The sequence below is a fragment of the Cupressus sempervirens genome, chromosome 3 (genome assembly GCF_028749045.1).
Source record: "Cupressus sempervirens isolate cs-2001-9-10 chromosome 3, ASM2874904v1, whole genome shotgun sequence".
NCBI classification, from domain to species: domain Eukaryota; kingdom Viridiplantae; phylum Streptophyta; class Pinopsida; order Cupressales; family Cupressaceae; genus Cupressus; species Cupressus sempervirens.
The window spans coordinates 91,007,010-91,025,761 of NC_143120.1; the positions used below are offsets into that span (position 1 = coordinate 91,007,010).

Genomic DNA, 18,752 nt, shown 5'->3' on the forward strand with positions numbered 1-18,752 from the left:
GGAGACATAGATAGGGAAATCTTGGGAAATGACTTAGAGGAAAGATAACTAGAGGAGCCATACATTTATGTCAATCTGAATGAGGAGGAGGACCAATAGTAGTGGGTCACCTCTTAAACTCAAAACCACTTGGAAGTGAAGTGGTGAGATATACAAGCTATCTCAACTATTGTGTGAGTAATGTCAGTGAACCTAGGAATGTAGTGTGTGTAAATGCCTGTCAAGAGGAGTTGTAACTATGCCAAAAACCACATGATAATGAATGACCATAGGTAATAAAAGAATCTGATGACATTTAAGAAACTATACAAGGGGCATTAACTCAATGTTGTAAGCTCTTGCAAGTGGGCCACCTCAAGAGCCACCTCGAGAGCCACCTTGTTAGGCTAAACTTGAATAGGTAACATTACATTATATATTGTTTATACAAGCTTTAGCAAAAAGAGAAATACACATATCAATATGGGCATGTGTAAATATAGTTATGCATCCCAACCCTTCCAAATTAAAAAAATAAAATTTGTATCTTGAAAATATACTAGAGATGTAGAAAAGGGGAAGGAAATCTAGGGGTATCACCCAAGAGAGCCACATGCCAAGAGAAAATTTTCAATCAAAAGAAGTTGAAGAAGTCATGATTCCACATCTAGTATTTTTGGGCCTTTCTACAAAACAAAAAAATGTAGTAAATATTCATGTTGGCCATAAAATGGACAACCAAAATTTGGTATAAACAAATGGTGGAGGTAGGAACCTAAAGACAAGTCTTGGAAACAAATACACCTAATAGAATGTTCTATTTTGGGCTTTACAATAACATAGAAAACTAGATAACACCTTGTTCTCCAAGTTGAATGTGAGGACTATAAATGTCAATGCTAGTTCAACATGTAAACAATAGGAAAATTGGTAGAAAGTCACCAATATCCCTATCACGGTTGATACCTGGAAAATGCTATTTGTTGTACCATTACCAATATCTCCACTAAGGATTGATGGAAGAAATACCAATGTCATGCAATAATTCCATTTGTAAAGCCAAGCTAATAAAGCCAAAGATTATAAAATCTTGGTGAGTCAAATGAAATTGTACTTGCAAATCCTCCCTAGTGCATAAACACATTGTAGGTCTAGATCAAATGTCTTGAGGGGTTTGAATGCCTTACTTGTGAAGGAAAAGAGAATGGATACCTATGGGACAAGTCAAAGAAAGTCCTTAAACCTAGATTAGAGGATACTACCATAGATTATGCTGGTTGGAAGATAACCCATTTCCAAATCCAACACTATCTTAGTGAAGCCATGATTTGACTTCTTTCTAAATGGCCAAATTATTTTAGCAATGAAAGATCACTAGATGTGCACTAGTTTTTGCATGAGAAGAAGGGTCTAAAATCTAATGCCCTTCCAAGATGGGCAGTGTAAAGGAAACCTAGATGAAATGCAATGTCAAATGAGAATCTTTGAAGCCTCATTTCCTATAAATTTAGATCCAACCACATATTTGACATACAAGGATTGTCCTTCTTTCTTAGTATAAATGAATCCTAGAGATTTAGATTCTTTGGGAAGAAAACAATATTCCCAAAGCTAATCCATGAAAACCATATTTCTCTATGTCCGAGGACTTAAGGAAATCTTGTAGTAGTTTCTCAAGCTTACAATAATAATATTTGAAAGGAGCCTGTAGCCACAAGGACCTTTGAAGAAATTTAAAATTTTACTAACAAGGAGAGAGGCTTGGTGAACCTGTAAGCTAAAATTTTCTCAATTTTAGTAAGTAGCACATTCCAAAGCTCATTTGTTGAACCACAAAAGGAAAATGGTATTCCCAGAAAGTGGAAAATTTTCCCATGCCAAATCCATTTCCAACCATATTGGAGAATCCGATCTATTGCTGATAGGAATGTCTGTTTATAACATAAGGGTTTGTGTCATCGAATGGTAGAGTCAAAGACTAAACATAAGGTTTGAAAGCATTGAAGTACATTTTAGACATTTTCGTGGAAAGATGAGTGCGGGAGGTAAATGCCTCAAATTTGATCTATTGAAACAAGACAACTAAGAAAATAACCAAATCCTTTAGTAACAGGGACATACAAGGATGAAGCCAAAGGATAGTGTAGATGGATAGATTTGTGCAAACCAAAAATAAGAGAATAATATTTTCTTTCTTTCTTGTATAGATATGCATTAGATTACTAAATTTATTAAATTTGATATGTAAATGAATATTAACAAATTTTATATTAATAAATTTTTATAATCCTCTTTTTTGTTAACATTGTAAATAAATATTTCCTTTGTCTTATTATACTTAACAATTGATATTTCAAATATTTTCTAGACTTACATTCAAAATTTCAATTTATAAAATTATTCAATTATCATAAAACATACTAATATGTAAATTATAATTTATCATAATGCAACAAATAATAAATTTAACAACTAAAGAATAGTAAACCTCATCACCATAAAATTAAAACCACATATCCATTACTTATTTCAACAAAATACAAATAAAAACTAATTTATTTGAATATACAAAATTAAGTATCGTTCACACCCTTTACTAAATAGGTCTTGTTTAATTATTTATCAATAATCATTTTACACATGAGTAATGCAAAAACATCTTCTCCATCTCCATCTTCAATTGCATTTTGAAGAATAGGAACAATTCCATAGTCAAAAGTACAGTCACCATTGCTGCAAGTTCAATAATTCATTCGATCTTCTCTTCATCTACACTTTCTGCCCACTGCTTTGTGCATTTCAGTATCACATCAGGAACTTCTAACAAACCAGAAACAATGACATGACCCACCAATGTGCGTAACAGTTCACCCAATCCCTCTCGATTGTTATAGCAACATTCCTCAAGTCTGATCAAGGGATCATTGGAATCTGTTTCATAGGACGGTGACAATTTGTCTTTATTCTACTCTTTCTCGCTTTTTCCCAAAAGATGTCACTAAGTCAGTCATCTTTAAACATCAGATACTAAATAAAAAATTAACATTTTTGTCTGGATATCAAGTATTAGCATGTAATGTTTAAACCGTCTACTAAGAGCATGCTCTGGTTCGCTTTACTTTTGACTATGGAATTGTTCCTATTCTGCAATGCATAAATCTCTGTAACTATGTGAAACGACATACTTACAAACAAACAAGGCGTCTATGTTGTTCCATCTCCCACAGGGTGTCCGCCATAGCCATCTCAGGCAGAAGACATCGCACGAAAACACACTTTGTAAATCTTGCAGCATTCTAACCAAAAGATTTCTAAGTCCTTTTCATTGGACTGACCAAAGCCCTTGACCCTTTGAATTTGGACGTTGCCCATAATTTGTATTGTAAGGGCACTTAAAACAAAGAGCTTGGTGGGGATGCATGATTTTATAAGAGCAATCATCTTCCCGTCATGAAGATAATAATCCATTTGAAGAACACCAATGTAGCAGATGAGAATGTGATCTACATCAAACGGTTCATTGCTTATATATTCTAACTAAGCTCATAACTTAGTTGCTGGTCTCTTTAGCTAGGAATCCAATTCTTTTCTTGCCGACAGGTTAGACAAATTTAATAATAATGCTGCAAAGATCCGGTGAACATATTGATCCCCACTCCCTTCACAAAGAAGAAAAGAAAATTCCCACGGATAAAGAAAAAGAAATGGACGTGTGTCACTTAAATATATGGCCAAACGGAACCTTATTTTTCTCTTCCAATTAAGAAGCGATGCTAAAGTGGCGTCAATTCTTTATTTTACCAAAGTGATGGCTTGTCATTCTTTACAGATACGATATTTTGCATTGTGTCCATTTAACTTGAGTTTATGATCACGTCAAAAGCAGGCTAGAAACCATACTTTGAGCCAGGCTGTCAGGCATACAAATCAATTCTATATAACAAAAAGAATAGAATATCTGTACAGCGGGGCATTTGACAAGTCATAAAACTTCGAAGAAAAATATTCTCTCCTTAAATCTTAACTAATATCAATTAAATGCGGCAGAAGAATACAAATCAACCTTTCAGATTAAATATAAAGATACGAGTGTGTAACTCCATAAAATGTTAATAAGTATAAACTAGCATACTAGCATATGTACCCTACAAGTCCAAGAGTCATGCAGATTTGTAATGCTATAATCTTGATTTCATTTATTCATTTTTTATTTACTTTTAATCTACAACTTCTCGGAATTCAACTAAAATTTTCATCCTCATCTTTCTTGCCTATTAGAAAGAGCAGGTAAATTAATTTCTCAGTAAGGTGGAAGTAGTTTGACTACTTTACCAATAGTTGAGATTCAAGTTGGAGATGCCTCAGTTTATATTCCCACTAACATAATTTCCGATATCAACAGACAAATCTCCTTGTCAGTTGATCTATTCAATGCAAGAATTATGTTTGCTATTAATGTTGGTCCTTTCATATCGTGGAGTCTATACATTGTTAGTTGTTAGGGATTAACCTTACTTTTGTTAATACAAAATGATATAATTTGTAATTAGTAAATAACTTAGTTCAAGGACAAAATAAAGGTTCAATTTTTCCTTTCCAATTGTCAATGGAATTTTTTTAAATCTTTGCCATAGTTCCTTAGTTGTTGTAAGACCTTTGTGCAGTGTTTTCAATGTTTTTAAGGTGGATGGCATTTTCTTTCTTTTTCCCTCAATTGGGTTTGAAGTACAACGATTATAATGGCATTGTGTGGACAAAAAAAAAGGGAAATACATGTGGATTTGGAAGTTGTGAGAATGTATGGATGACTGTAATCATTTGATTTGACTCTACTTATTTTAGAGTTAACTATTATTAAAAAACCATGAATAAATCAAGGGAGTGGATGTTGTGGTAGAACACATTAGATTTGATTCAGAACACTTGCCTTGTCAAGTTAAAATAAGATATAGACCTCTTGTCCAACATAGGTAGTAAGAATAAAATGTGGGAAATTGATAGTAGTTGTAGATATGATATCTAAATGTGTTGAAAGATAAAATATTTTCGTAAATAAGACTACCCACCACTTGCAAAATAGCAACTAAATTGTTTTCTAAATTTGTCCATTCCATTTGGTATAAAATTAATATGTTTTGCAACCTCTAGAAGACATATTGATGTTAGAAAACTAATTTATATGCTCCCAGCTATACTATCTCATATGTGTGCATGTGGTTGTGGAGGAGCCTATATGATCCAAACATAATCTTACAATTAATGTTAATTTGTATTTGATACAAGTAAATTTAGGAGTTTTATCTTAAACATGCATTGCCTCCATATTCTATGTTATTTCTCTATGTCACTTCCTTTATCTCTCACCACTCTATTTTTTTCACTTTCTCTCCTCTTATAATCTAGGGGAAACAACATAGTAGCCGCCTAGACTAATTTTGTGTATCTAAAGTTCCTAACGTATTTGTCAAAATTTGCCAATTTTTTTATTGAACCTCCATAGGTGAGTGAAGAGCATAGAGCTAACCTTTTGGCTTTCTTGCATTTACAGAGCTCTTTATATAACTCAGAGAGTGCAAGGTGGTTTTAAAGTTTCATTTGAAAATGTTCTCCCAAAAGCCACCACTAAAACCCCCATCAATCACTCACCAAAAGAATTAAATTTTTAGCTTAAATGGACCAATCATCAACCAAGAAAACTAAAATCGATCAACTATTAGTACATGTGTGATTGGCTACTAGTACATGTGTAATCATTTTTTGGACTTTTTATGAGCGATAATTGGGGGGAAAGGAAGCTGTAATTGGGGGTCGTACGTGGTGGCAATGTGTACAGGAGTGACAACTAGCTCGATTCCCCTGTCTATCTATCTATCTATCTATCTATCTATCTCTTTTCCTATGTACATCATTGTGACTACAATACAATATTCTTGCTATGATAGAATCTATACAGTCTCTCTTACCACAATTTCATTTCACCATATCTTAAATCTCTAAAAGCATTGCACCCACCTAAACAAGAAAATTTACCCTCCCCATATGCATGTATGAAAAATGCCAATCACCCTATGATACAACCCCTACGATCCCCATTCATAGATAATGGAAAATTTATAAAGGTTTATAAGACTTTAATCTTGAAGCTATTTTATCAATCTAATATTAGTCAATTTATTTATTATTGGAAGTATGGTTTTCTTATTAGAGTATTTCATAAAGAAAATACTTGTGATATTTTCCTCCATATATATCTTATGTTCTTATTTTGGCATTATCCATATCATCAAAATTTAAATTAAATTATAGATTAATCTTATGTTGTTGTACATATATTCTACTTTAGTATGGAAAATAAACACAAGCTATTATAACATCATTTATATAGGTCTTACCTATGGTTCAAAGAACAAACCAAAGTTGTAGAGATTGTTTCTAGATTAAGTTACTATAGGCAAGAACATTGAAAATTTCTAAAAATCTAACCTTTAGGTTCTTGTAAATCTCACACATCCTCTTAGGATAAATCAACATTTTTCAATAACAAAGAATTTAATAATTTAAAACATGAACCTATTTTTCTCTAGATTCTTTCCCCTCCAGTTCCTAAATACAAAGGCTATGTAATTGATAAAATATTTTAAAAAGTAAAATTTTATTTTCTTTCTAAATTTTATATTTTGGTGGGAATAAAACCTACACGTTAAAATTTATGGTAAGTTGGTGGGGCTATTTCTACCCACCTTATATTCACTAGTTGAAATTTAGAAGCTTAAAAAGAAGGGCTTCTACTTGAGAGAAAATGATTCTAAATAATCATGTAGTTCCCTCCACAAAAAACTCATGAAACCTCTAGTGTCTTAAAAAAGAGTTGTAACCCCTCCCATGGAATGGTGCCTTAGTATATTAAAAAAATTCTACTTCCTTTTAATTGTTTCTTTCAATATTATAATTTTTCAAATTTAATTTTGATTCTTAAAAAAAAATTCGACTATTAGATAGCTTACTTTACCCAAAAACATTTTTGCCCTTATGTCTCCTAACATATTTTTAGATAATGAAATTATTGTCTCCTAAAAAACTTTTAGATAATAGAATTATTTTTACTACAATAGTGAAGGGAATATAAATTTCTTTAACAAGGACTAACACAACAAGCATCTCAAAATATTAATTCTTGTAAGTAAAATGTCAAGCCTACTATAACAAAGAAAAAATAAACCAGACATATTAGAACTATGCAATTTCAATATTTGAGATGCATGTAATTGGTTATATCCCTATCATCAAAATACTAGACGAGAGTAATTAGAACTCATTTAAATTGAATCATCCATAATTCAAACAAATAGGTAATGTCCGAACGAAAAAAACATCTACAAATGATCTAAAACTCCATCTCTATTTATGTCAACATGTAAGCTCCAATATGGGAGGGTGATTGACTGAGACAATTACTTTTCCTTCTAGTTACAAATGATTCTACCCCCACACATGCCCCTACTATTCTATGCACTATAGTCTTTGTCATGACCCCTCCTAAAGAGAATCCTATAATTATAATGGGATAAAATATAATAATAATTCTATTATTGATTATTTAAAAATAAATAAATAATATTAATGAACTATATACATAAATATTTATGAGATATTTATTCTACTTAATTATTCATAATAATATATATTATTATTATTCACAATAATAATATCAAAATATAAAAATAAATAAATATTATAATTATATTATAAACCTATAAGATGATGGTATATTTAAATATTATGACATTTGAGTATAAATACTATTTATAACCAAAAATTAAATAAATATATTAATAGATATAAATCTATTAATAAATATGGTACAACCATATAAAATGATAAGTACAATGTGAATATATAAATATAAAAGTAAATAGTCTAATATTATATAATAATAATAATAGGGATAATATATTACAAAGTATATTATGACACAACTATAATGAACTAATTAAAAGATGTGACTCCTAGAATAGAAAGTTATATATACATAGAGAATTTTATCATTAAGGGATAAGGAAGCAAGGAAGGAGAAACATAAGGGAAATAAAAAGGAATCATTCGCAATCTGAGATGGAAAAGGAGAAAATGTATACATAGCAAGGTTTTAACCCTAATGTCCTAAAAGGGGACATTACAGTCTTCAATTTATCAACCATACAGAATAGAGGGACACTCCGGGTGGGTACTCCAAAATTCCTACATCAAATAGTGAGAATAGTTCAAATTTCTAGCCATAATTATGGTTATTATATCTCTATGAGTTTACTTGGGAGAATAGAAGCTGTTGGAGTTAAGTTTGGCTCAATAATCACTCTCTTGAGCCCCATCCTCATAGTAACATTATCAAAATTCCTCCAAACCACATTTCTTTCTTTTCTTGAAATCTTTCAAGTGTAATGGCCAAACCCATATTCCTCAAAACCTTGCTCATTCTCTTCCCTACTCCCTTGATTCTCATCTTCCTCATTACAATCCTTCCCCTCCTCAAGCCTTTCCTCCTTGGATTATTTTTCAACATCTTTCCCTCTTTTTAGCACCCTAAAAGGCTTGCTAGAATAATCCTCCTCTCCGTTGACAAGCATCTTAGTAGTAATGTTTCTCTTTCCTCTCATCCTTTCCTTATTTTCCTCTCTTCTAAAATTGGTATCTTCCCCCCCCATCAATGCTACCACACTCCATATCCATGCCCTCTATCCTCTCATTGTAGTCTCTATCAAAAAAGATCTCAATGCTCTATTAATTAGGATCAGGAGTCTTCTTTTTCTCCATTTTGATTTTATTTTTCTTCTTTTTGTGTAGTGGGGTAACATTCTCATCTGTATCCAACTACATCTCTTGACTTTCCTCAATATTGGATGGGATATAATCTTGTCCTGACTCATCTGGCTCATCTTTACCCTCCTTGCTGACCTTCTTATTCTTAATTTCTTTCCCCATTGTCCTAACCTTAAAAAAAAGATAAATTAACAGCAAAATCCCCTCATGGAAAGCTAGATGACCAATGGACTTCTCCTTATAGTCATTGATATTCTCATTAATTGATGAATATAGGAAAAAAGGGATTGAAATCTTTTCCCCATACCTGAAATGGTTAAGTAGCATGAAGTGGTGAGTGTAAAGGTAGTCGAATCTCGTGTCCAGGGAGATGTACTTGATAATAACCCTCAACACAAACCTCCACAGTAGCTTGATAGAGCTCGATAGGTAGTAGGTACTTTTCTTCACTAAAGCCTTCTTTTCTTCCACATACTAGGTAAAATTGATCACAACCTGACTAGAAATATGTCTATCTCTGTAAAATTTCTTCCTAATAATGGGTATGCCCATCACCATAGAGACAACCTCCCCCATTACCATGAAATCCACCCCATCAATTTTGACAATCCCCTAATTCCAACATTTAACCATGATATGCATAACATTGGGTTTTCATCGATGAAGTCATTTGATGAACATGGTAGCTTCACTTTTTTTCAAAATGCTCCATACCTTAAGCATCGATGCACTTATTTTCTTCATCCTCAAGTTCTCTCTTGTGTCTTTCCCCCACCATATTTTTGTCCTCTCTGCAAGCTTTTCTTCTAGTAGTGATATCTTTTGAAGCTTGATTCCAATTGATATTTATTATTTTTGCAAAAATTCTTTTAGCCTCATGTAAATTATACCCAAAATTAGGCCTCAAGTGTGATGATGAACATTAACAAGGTGTTTCATGCTTTGGCTATCATACTTACACATCATTTTTTGGCACATTTCCCATAGCACATAACCTTTCATAATTGGCATTTAATGTTTCCCAATCTACCTGGGATCCTCTCCCTTTCTATCAAATCTAATATTTTTGATAGAATTTTATGTCTGCCCATCCATTTTTTTCATTTCATCATTCTTGAATACCCAATTGGCCAACCTATCAGCCACTTGATTAGCTTCCCTATACTAATGAGCCACATATATATTATCAAATAACTTAAGGATTTGAATGCACTCTTCAATGATATTCATAATCATCTACGTAGGCTCATTCTTCTCATTAAGATAGACTATTTTATTCTTAGAATCTCCTTCTAGCCATAGATTTCTGACTCCCATGTATCAAGAAAGTTTGATGGTTTGATGTGTTGCAGTCGCCTCCACATAATGATTAATTTGCATACCTAGAGGTGTAGAAATAACAACAATTCCTTTGCCATGAGCATTTCTGATGATTCCACCTACCTTGCCCTTATCAAGGTTGTCTTTAGCAACCTCATCAATGTTTTCTTTACACCAACCCTTAGGCAGGAGAATCCATCTATAGTCCTCCCTCCTATTTCTATTAATTTCCTTTGTGTTGAGAAGAGGGTTGTAACCTTTATTGATAGCATAGTTCTCTAGCAAAGTGTTAAGGTTTTTGTGGAAGACAACTTTAGCATTAGTTTCTTTGTCCCAATTTTTTTTGTTATTCCAGTCCTTCCACACTCCCCAATAGACGTGAGGAAAAGTCCATTCCCACAAGCCCTTATTCACGTCCCCAATAGCCCCATGGTGCCATTTTTCAAAGAGATCTATAGTGTTATTGGAAAAATATTAGGTCACCTTGAAGAAAGACAGAAAATAAGACCATATGTCTCTGGTGAAGTGGCAGTGAATAATGATATGGTCCACACTCTCCCTATGATTTTTGTATAGAATGTATCTATTAGGAATTAGATGCTTCTTCTTGGTAAGGTTTTCCATTGTCAAGATATGGTTTTGGAGCACTATCCAAAGAAAAATGTTGATTTTGGGAATAAGGCTAGGATACCAGGCTTTGGCCCAAATAGGGATTGTTTTAATGTTTTTGCATGGTTTTGTAGCCCAAGGCAATAGTGTAGTATCCATCCTTCATCTCCCCTCAAATAATGGTTTCCTTGTTGGGGGATAGAGGGATATGCATAATCATGTCCATCAGTGGCTTTAGCTCCTAGGACAACTCAGTCAGATTCACCCTTTCATTATTACCCATTCATTATTGACCCTGTAGTTGCTTACTCTACAACCAAATCTTTCCATACATAAGTTTTCCCATCTATTATACAACTCGATGTTCCATAAGGGCCCTTGTCTTAGCTAGTCATCATGTCAAAAATTTATATCTTCACCATTGCCAAGTTTCTATTTTGCTTTCTCAGTGGCTATGCCCTTAGTCCTCAGAATGCCATTCCAGATGTCGGATCCCCTTGGACCATAGTCCCCACTAATGAACTATTATAATTTTTAATATTAGTTGCATGTTTTTCCTTCAAAATATCCCTCCATTTTCCTGTGGAGTTGAAAATCCTCCATATTTGTTTAGCTTGCAGAGCCCTATTGAACTACTTCAGATTCTTAATCCCAAGCCACCCTACTTTTTGGGTCTAAAAATAGTCACCCAAGCCACTAGCGAGTACCTCTTATCTCCTTTAGCAACATCCATAGGAAATTCGTTTGAATGGACTCCAAAGTATCAACCACTTTAGTAGGTATAGAGAAAAGGCTTAAAGCATAAGTTGGAAAATTTTGCAAAGTAGATTTGATCAGAAGCACTTTACTAGCATGACTCAGGGTAATACCCTTCTAGCCTACCATCTTTCTATTGAATTTATCAATGAGATTGTTCCAAAAGAGGTTAGGAGGTTTGGTCCCCAGAGGAAGGCCAAATTACAAAAAAGGGAGAGATCCAATATCACAACCCAAAATACCAACAATTCTCCTTTGTTTGCCCGCATGGGTGTTAATGAAGAAAACCAAGCTCTTGCTCTAAGTTAATGAGTTGACCGATGGCATTGGAATAGGTATTGCAAATTCTCTTCACATTTCTAGCTTCTTTCACCAAAGCCTCTCCCCCTAAAATGGTGTCATCCATGAATTACTAATGAGAGAAAATCAAGGGACCAGAAGAATGTTTTAACCGAACAATTTCTCCTCTGCTCTTTTTGTCATCAATAAGTCTTCCTAGGCATTCTTCCAGAATGATGTAGAGGATTGGTGAAAGAGGGTCACCTTTCCTAAGACCCCTATAAGATTTTAACAGATTAGAGGGAGCACCATTACTTATCATCGTGAAAATTAGGGTGGAGATCAGTTGAGATATAATCTTTCTAGTTTTATTATTGAAACCAAAAGCTTTCAAAACTTTATCCAAGAATATTTAGTCCATCCTGTCATAAGCTTTAGAAAAATCAAGTTTGAGTAGAAAGCCTTCCTTTTTTCTTCATCTAAGGAATAGATCACCTCATGCATGATAATGATAGAATCCAGGACTTGTTTATCAGGGACGAATTCCAATTACTAAGGTGCAATAATCTCTAACAATATTTTAATAATTCTATTAGTTAAAACCTTAGAAAAAATCTTGTTAAAAAAGTTGCAGAGACTTGTAGGCCTAAAATTTTCAAAAGAATTTGCACCCGTGACTTTAAGATTCAAAACCAGAAAAGTAGCATTGATCTCTTTAAGCAAGCCCCTAGCTCCAAAAGATTCTTGAACTGTTTTGACAAGATCATCTTTTATAACTTTCCAATACATCTGGAAGAAAAAATTAGGGAAACCATTTGGGCCAGGAGCTTTTTTAGCTGGTAGAGTGAAAACAGCCTCCTTGATTTCTTCAAATTATGGAATAGCCACCAGATCTTTATTCTGGCTAGCAGTTATCACACTAGGGATGGTCTTGAGAATTTCCACCTAGTCCTCATCTCCTAAGTTTAGCTCTTTGGATAGGACAGAAAAAAAATACTTAATTGCTTCTTTAGAAATCTCCTTTTCTTCCCCTATAGTATCATCCACCTTTTTAATACCACTAATTCTATTGGTAGCTTTGTGTTTCATAGTAGAAAGGTGAAATAATATATCCCCTTCCTTTAGCCACATTGATCTTGACCTCTAACTCCAAAAAATTTCTTCTTTTCCCACAATGTTGTGACGGTAAGCTAGAATAGTCTTTTTAGCATTCAACCTACTTTCATCATAACCCATATTCTGTATCTCTTTTTGCACCTTTGTAAATTTTGCAAAAATCCTTTCTTTTGATCGAAAGATGTTCCCAAATTCTATTTTGTTCCACTTGCTAATCTCCATTTTAATGTTTTTAAGTTTTTTAGCCACATTATACATGGTTGTGTCATCCACATCAATACCCCACCATTCCCTAATTTTTTCAGAATGAACAGGGTGTGCAAGCCACATATTCTCAAATTTAAATGGAAAGCCTTTTTCCTATTGATAGTTTATAAGGTGAGAGCAATAGGGGAGTGATTCGAACCTAGTCTCACGATAGAAGAAAGTTTGCATTAATAATGGTTCATCCAATCCAAAGTGATTAGGGCTCTATCCAACCTAACCTAAATACAATCTACCCCAACTCTCTTATTAGACCATGTATATTTTGCACCTCTTAACTTGATGTCCAAAAGGGCCAGGTCATTGATCAAATCTTCCAGTTGTTGTTTGCTTTCTAGGTCTAGTGGGAGCTCGCCTAATTCCTTAGTGGTCATAAGAGGGGTATTTAAATCTCCCATAATAATGCCCTTAGGATCTCCCAACTTGGCCATCAGATTACAAATTTTATTCCAATAGAGTCTTCTACCATTCTTAATGTTTGGGGCATAGATATTCATAATGAACCACCTTTCCTGATCCTTGAGATATTTGAATTGAATAAGATTTTTTTTTTATCTTTATCAAAAATGATATCCACTTTTAAGTTGTCCTTCCATATCACTAATAAAACTCCTGAAGCACCCTCAGAATCGGTAGCCGCAATCTTCATCCCTTTATTGAAAATAATGCTTTCAACTTTCTCCTTCTTCATTTTTGTTTCCTAATCAAAAATATTTTTGGTCTATAACCTCTTATCATATTCCTAACAATTTCTTGTTTTTGGATTCTATTGAGTCCACAAATGTTCCAAGATATGACCTTTATAATTTTTTTGGGAACATGTTTCCTAGATGGTTTTCTAGGTTCCATCCACTATATTTCTCCTTATTTCTTCCTTTCTGATTTGATTCTTGATCTTCCTACCTGGAGTGTTGGATTTACTTCCTGTGTCAGCTTTAACTTTGCTCCTTGTAGCGGCAAGAGAGACTAGTGATGGTTCCCTAATATTTTTCTTTTTCTTTCCCTTAATTGTTATCCAAGGTCCCACATTTTCATCTTTGCAGCTATCAAAGAGAGCTTCCATTCATGAAATTTTTCCAGGTGAAGAGGTAGATGCCATCTAATTTTCCCTGGAGACACCCAAGTGTTTCTACTTAAGTTCAATTTCTGATATTAAGAAGGGTCTTACACCTCCAAAGTTCCTCTATTCCCCTAGGTGTCTGGAATGAAGGATTCCTCATTGATTTCCTCCACTATGATCTCACCTTCCTTAGGATTGTCCCTAATTCCTTTATCTCCCTCCCCAACTATAGAAGCTAGAATATCAGGGTTGGCCTCAAAATCTCCCTTTCCACTATTGCCTTTTTCCATCTTGTCCTTTTACTATTCCTTATCCTCATTTATTTTCTTTCCTTCCAAGCTCTAGTGACCAGGAAGGTTCACCATTTTGTTGTTGAGTCTCTCTCCTAGAAATTCTTCCTTAGGGTTCTTTCCATTGGGATCTTCCTCCTTCCACAGCTTCCTGGTACCCTTAGCTTGGTTTTATCCTTTTTGCTATTTTTGGGTCTCTTTTCTTTTTCCTTTTTTTCTTTGAGCCTTGCAAACTTAATTTGGGCCCTGTGTCTTGCCCTTTTGTAATGGAAGCAGGAAAAAGGAACATTTTCATAATCTATTTGCTACACACATCTCCCCAATCTTGATTGGAGTTCAATCACTTCTGGCATATCTTGACCTTCAACCACCCCTATGCATATTCTAGCGTAGGTGAGTCTTTTCTTGGTTGTTATAACTGGATCAATAGATAGCAACTCCCCAAAAGAGCTTGCAATGCCACCAAAAGCATCTTTGTGCCAATATTCTAGGGGGAGTTCTAGAAGCCTTATACAGATTGGGGCTTAGGTTGAGAAATTATTGTTGAGTTTAAGGTTGGAGGTCCATTTGTAAAGAATGAGAGTGGATTTCCCCATCGACTAGTTTCCCACATAGAGAATCTTTGAGTAATCCTTAGGGTAGGAAAACTCAAAAGACATAAACCCTTTGGCCATAGCCGTAACTTCAACCTATCCTTTTAGATCCCACTTGTCTAGAAAAGATTCAAGTCAAATCCATGTTTGGCTTAGGACTTATGAACTTGCCAACAAGAGTTGCAACCATACTCCAAATATTATGATCGATAAGCTTAGAAGGAACTTCTAAGGCAAAAGTCCCCTTCTTTTTTTTTAAGAATCTTTAATCTTGGGGAAAGAGGATTTACTGGATGGTTTCACTCAAAAAAAATTAGTCCATCATCCCAAAGGACCTAGGGCTTCTCCAAATGCACTTGTTTTTGGAGCATTACCCTCTTTTTCGCTTGGATACGAGTGCAAGACCTGTGGGTCCCCACCTTTTGTTGCATACCACTTTCCTTCTTCCTTGCCTTGGTCTAGGCCCATAGTTTGATCATTCTATCCCTTCTCTGTAGGTTTCCTGCTCAAACCCACATTAAAAAATTTGCCTCCTCCCTCCGCTCTGCTCATCTTGTGTGGTATCCTCCTTCATTCCATCAATTCTCAAGTTTATTTTGCCCATTTTGTTCATCCATTTTGCAATTTTTTTCCCTTTATCTAAGGTCATGAAATGGAAATGTAGTTTGATAAATTATTTATAATGTAATCTACAAAGATTATAGAACATTACGCTGCCAACATGACTATTCTTGTGGAGAATTAAGATTGACTCATTTGAGAAGTTGCAAAACATGGTAGTTGTTGAAGAATTGCATGTAACAAAACATATGCAAATTTTCTATTGCAACACTTTAGTAATGCATAGTTTTATTGATAAGTTGAAGGTATTAATATCAACACTACTATTTAATAGGAATACCATAAATCTAATTTTGATGAGAGTTTTTCAAATTTTCATTTTTGAAATTGAGCTCTATTTTGGTCATTAAATCCAAGAAGACAACATTATATTTGAGTATTGATGTTGGAATTGGCCTACAAATAAAAATAATTTAACATTGATGATGTTGTGAAAATGGTCTAGAGTTTATGTTGTGGTAGAATTTATTATTTCTTAGAGAAGAGAATAAGCAATGCTCACAACATTTAACTCTGCATTATTCAAACAACATAATAATGTTGGACAAAGAAATTCGATTGTGGAAGAGTTTATATACAACCTGAAATGTAGCAAGATCAAGTGGTTTGATTCCTAGGATTATGGAGGTTTGGATAGTTCAGTGCTCTCTTGTTCTTATATGTTTCTTCTCCTGTGTTATTTTATTTCTTATTGATGCATTCAACAGATTTAAATAAACTAATAAAATAATAAAACACGCAATTACAAGCCAAATTTAGTGTATTTTTGTCTTAAAAAACATGCTGCACCAATAACAACATATTTTCCTATCTCCATGAAGATTATATGTAACTTTACTATCAGCTTTATTTTTTTTCAATTTAAGTACTATCCTATGGCATGTTATAATTATCAATCTCCATTGATAAATTACTAGTCTTTTTTTCAATTATCAAATGGAAAGTTTGCCATGATCCTTTGTTAATGTTAGTGCTCTATTATTTACACTTTCTATATTAAGTTCTACAACCAAGCAATACTTTTGTTTGATACACAGTCTATTCTAATTGGAATTTGTTTTAGGTATTCTAGGTTCATGGATGAAAGTATTATATTCGATACTTTTTATTTGATGACATTTATAAATATTGAAATCTTCTCTTAATTCATTGCAATTATCTAATAGTAAAACCTTTCAAGAAGGTTTACTGGTAAGGATTAGGTCTACATTTAAATCTTGGTTAAAACGCTTAGTCAATCAAGGCACATGCTTATTTATTAATCATTTATTTTAGTAAATTGGAGAGCCTCATTGTAGTAAGTAATTTGATCACGTTATATTTATTGACATTATATTGAAATTATATGAAATTACTAATATAGTATTGACATGATATTGAAATTTGAAATTGATTTGAATTACTTGAGGAAACAATTCTATAAACTTCAATATTTTTTACAAATTTTTATTTTAATACTTTAATACTTTAGATAAATTAAAATAATAATTTAATATACTTAGAATTTTTAATTTTTAAATAATATTTATATATTTAAGTTGTTTAAATCTTTATTAGTTAGGATATTTGGAATTCCATTTAAAATGTGATGTTGTACATTTTGAGATTAAAAATTTGGACATTAATAGTACTACATTACATAGATATAAAGATATAAAAGAGATATTGTAAACTAAGAAATTCTTATAAAATTAAATTTTATATTTTATAGTCAAATATAAAATCTAAATAGTAATAATAAGAATAATTTTATTAATTTATTTAAAATTTTATTTCAAAATGCTTGAATCAAACTATAAAATAAAAGAACAAAATTCTATCATATTGCATACAATACCATTTAATATGAAAGACATTTGATAAAAACAATATTTCATATAATTACAGTCCTATTACAAAAGGCAAGAAAAATGGGCAAATTTTATTCATATATTATCTTATTATGCTAGGGCACTCTATATGTTGTGCTTCATTTTTGTAATTATATTAATGGTTATTGATAGTTCAAATGTGCCTGTAGATTTGGGTAAGTAACTATGTCCTAATTTCTGAATTGAGCTTGTAGGTTTCAATGAATAGTACTACCCTACTATCATTTCCCTCTACCAGACTTCCCTTTCTCCATCCCATCAATGGGTCACAATTTTTTGATCTTTCACTCTTACTTTACTTGTAATGTGCTTTCAATGCACTCTCTCTCTCTCAATTTGATCTAATCAGGAAATTGTCTGATTGGATGCTTCTTTCTTATGTTCATCTTCTATTTTAGATCAAGATAAGGAGAGATGGAATAAAGGCTATGCCCATATTGTGACAAGTCATCAACAATTCTTTTATAAGTATAAATTAGCCCCAATAGCTTAAGTTCCACCAGTGACAAAAATAAGGGGGATTAGAATATGAAATGAATAAGAAAGGAGAAGTAAGGGAATAAGAAAAGAGGGAATAATAAATAAGAAGATAAAAAGTTAGACATCAGATATAGATTTCACAAGGTCAAACTGTGGTCTCAAGGGGAGTATTCTTTTTTTTTTGAAAGAAATGATTATTCATGAGAAAGTATTTTTGCCACTAATGTCAAAGGGGGAGATTCTCGATCTCTAACCCTACATTGTTGATTAGTGTTCAAACACTTAGTCATTTACTAGGCAAGATTACACTGTCACCATTGTGACTAAGTTATCTCTTAAAGGTTGAGCAGACAAAGCTTATACTAAGTAGTATAGTGATTTTTGAGTATTCAATTGAGACCAAGAACATGTACATGTCAAAAAAACATATTCATGATTGAGAAAATTTACAAATCATTGATTACCAAGCAAGAAGGTATATAGAAGCTGAGCGATAGTATGAAGAAGTCTACATGACTAAGTATCAGAACATTTAAGTCTCGAGAAGTTTAGTTTTCACATATAAGTTTGTAATGGTATAAAAACATATGTAAATTGTTCTGAATGAGTTTTATATGAAATTTAGTATTTAGAAGGCCAGCTAAGAAGGTGTTCATGCATCAATAATCACTTTACACATCATTATGCAAAACATCTC

The 18,752-nt window shown here is 33.0% G+C and overlaps 1 long non-coding RNA gene across 3 annotated transcripts; it reads right to left on the reverse strand.

Moving 5' to 3' along the window:
• Positions 1 to 2,517: 2,517 nt before the first annotated feature.
• On the reverse strand, positions 2,518 to 3,589 carry LOC149564925 (uncharacterized). Of its 3 annotated transcripts, none has more exons than XR_016361467.1 (2): positions 3,165 to 3,589; positions 2,518 to 2,957 (listed from the first exon to the last, which is right to left on the reverse strand). It is a non-coding gene; the product is annotated as an uncharacterized LOC149564925 (long non-coding RNA). The 3 variants fall into 3 exon arrangements; XR_016361466.1 differs by having other exon boundaries at positions 2,572 to 2,957; positions 3,169 to 3,589; XR_016361465.1 differs by having other exon boundaries at positions 2,572 to 2,910; positions 3,169 to 3,493.
• Positions 3,590 to 18,752: the final 15,163 nt, after the last annotated feature.